Below are 2578 nucleotides of genomic sequence, written 5' to 3'. Positions count from 1 at the left end.
CAGTGTTCTTAAACGCTGAGCCATCTCTCCAGCCCCCATTTATTTATTTATTTATTTATTTATTTATTTATTTATTTATTTATTTAGAGACAGGGATCCTGTCCATGGAACCTTCACAGAACTCGCTGTGGAGACAAAGCTGGCTTTGATCTCACAGAAATCCACCTGCCTCTGCCTCTTGAGTGCTAGGATTAAAGGCCTGAGCCACCACACCCAGCTGTTTTAATTTTAAAAGGGTCTGGGGAGTATCTCCATACTTCTAGCAGACACAGCCATAGAGTCCAACAGTGCTGAGATGGTGAAAGACCTCTAGTAGAAGTCCAGCCCATCAGCAACTCCAGAGACTATAGGAACGGAACCTGCAAACACTGGAAAACCCCTGATGTGCTTTTCACAGGAAAAGATATGATCTATTTTTCTATTAGGATTTATTTACTTTGTTAGGCATGAAAATTTTAAAATGTGAGTTTGTGTGTGGTGTGTGTGTGTGAGAGAGAGGGGGGGGAGAGGAGAGGAGAGAGATGTCTGTGCACATTCCTGTATGCGATACACAAACCCATGCATATGCAGGGAGGCCAGGGAAGGATGTCAGGTGTCCTGCTGTATCATTCCCCACTGTATTGAGACAGGGTCTCTCACTGAACCTGGAGCTTTCCAACTTGAGGGTAGGCTGGCTGGCCAATAACTCCAGCAATCGTCCTGTGTCTATCCCCACCCAGGCCCGTGCAACCACTCCAGCTTTTACAGCTGGGGATCCAAACTCAGATCTTCATGCTTGCACAACAAATACTCTTACCCACTGAGTTGTCTCCTCAGCCAAAAGTCTGAATTATTTTTAACTTGCAAACAATTTACAGGCATCAGTAAGCAGTATGGAATTTAGAATCATATCTGTAATGTTGATCTGATTTAGCTTTAAAAGGTTGCTCCGACTGCTTCTGAAAATGGGCTTGTGTGAGATATGAAGCTCAGAGGAGACCACCAGGTAAGCCCAAGTGAAGGATGATCTGGTGTAGGCCGGCAGCAGTAAAGGGGACAGGTATGCACTGTCATGCCTTGCAGAAATGCCAATGAACTTCCTGATGGACATGGCTGTGGCAGGTGAAAGGGAAATAGAAGTCAAGAAAGGGCTTCATCCTGAACAGTTGGGTGGGTATGGTGCTGTTCACTGATGGGGTAGAAATGGAAGATTAGGACTCTCGTGTAGCTGAGAACAAAACAAAGCCAAGATAAACCTGAGATTTTGACTTCAATCAGAGCACACCCTACTGCTGCCTGAATTCACAGGTGGTAAGCAATGTAATTGCATACAGTTTCTTCACCAAGCCCTGGGAAAGGTACAAACTACTCAACAACTGAAAATTACAAAGTGAAGGTGTCAAGAGTAGCCATCCTATAGCCACAGTCCTTCGCTCTGAAGGAGTGGTTCTTCATAAGCTCTAGGTCCATAGCCAAGCCTCAACCAACTGCTAACAGCATGCCTCACAACAGGCCACTTGCTATAGACACTACCACTTACAACCCCCAGCAAAAGGCCTTTCCCCCACTGTTAACCACTCAAATCACTTTTTCCAAATGACTTCCATGGAAGACTTTCATGGAAGATTTTCATGGAAGACACACTGAGTCCTGAGGGATGCCAGGAGCAGCAGAGGAAGTAAGAGTTAAATTAAGTCTTGAGTTTTCCTGCCTCCGGCTCACCAGTCCTTCCTCCTGTTCTCACAGCTCTCAGACATAGTCTAGTTCCTGGACTCACCAGAGTGAGACCCATCATTCAAGACCAGGTTCAGGTTTTTAAATGGAGATGTGTACCTAAATAATGAAGCATTGTGTTTCTTAGGGAATGGTAGTTTTAAATACCCAGGATACTTTAGGAACAGAATCCCTCATACACTGAGAAGTTAGTGAGTGTGGAAACTTACATGCCTCCTCATAAGCCTCAAAAAGAGGTTGTAGCCTGGAAACCACTTATTCCTCTGAAAAGTGTGAGCAATGGGCCAGCACAGGGAACCCTAGGAAGAAGGGTGGAACCTAGGTGCTGGCAGAGATTGGAATGGGAAAAGGAAGTGTGTGGCCACTGGGGCAAATGGCAGAGGTGTCCTGCAGGAGTGGAAGCAAGAAAGGGGCATTTACAGACCTGGGGTGAGACCTTGCACCCCCCAGGGCCTGGGCAAAAGCTAATGGAGACTGTGGGTGGGGTGTGAAAGTGATCAGAACTGCCAGTGAGTGGCGTGGCACTGTGCAGTTTCTTTGTACTCCTCCCTCCCTATCATATAAACCACACGAAACCCAAGATAAAAATATTTTATGTTGGTTTGTCCACCGGCATCAGGAGCAGAGTCCCTGAGAGAGTGAGGGTGGGTCAAACAGAGAGCAGGAAGGAGAAAATTTAGTGGCACAAATTGGTGTAGCCCAGTGGGTTGGGTCTGGAAACAACAAACCGCAGGAGTTTGGGAAAAGCAAGCAAGCGAGCTAGTGGTGGAGCTGATGTGGATCTCACAGTGGATCATGAAATATGTAATTAGAATGATGCAGGCTATGCAGATGCTGATGGAAACAAAGGGGAAAATTCCAGGGC

This window comes from Nannospalax galili, unplaced genomic scaffold, assembly GCF_000622305.1.
Source record: "Nannospalax galili isolate Female #2095 unplaced genomic scaffold, S.galili_v1.0 scaffold38, whole genome shotgun sequence".
NCBI lineage: Eukaryota > Metazoa > Chordata > Mammalia > Rodentia > Spalacidae > Nannospalax > Nannospalax galili.
The sequence above is the reverse complement of the archived record's forward strand: the minus strand, read 5'-3'. Positions refer to the sequence as shown.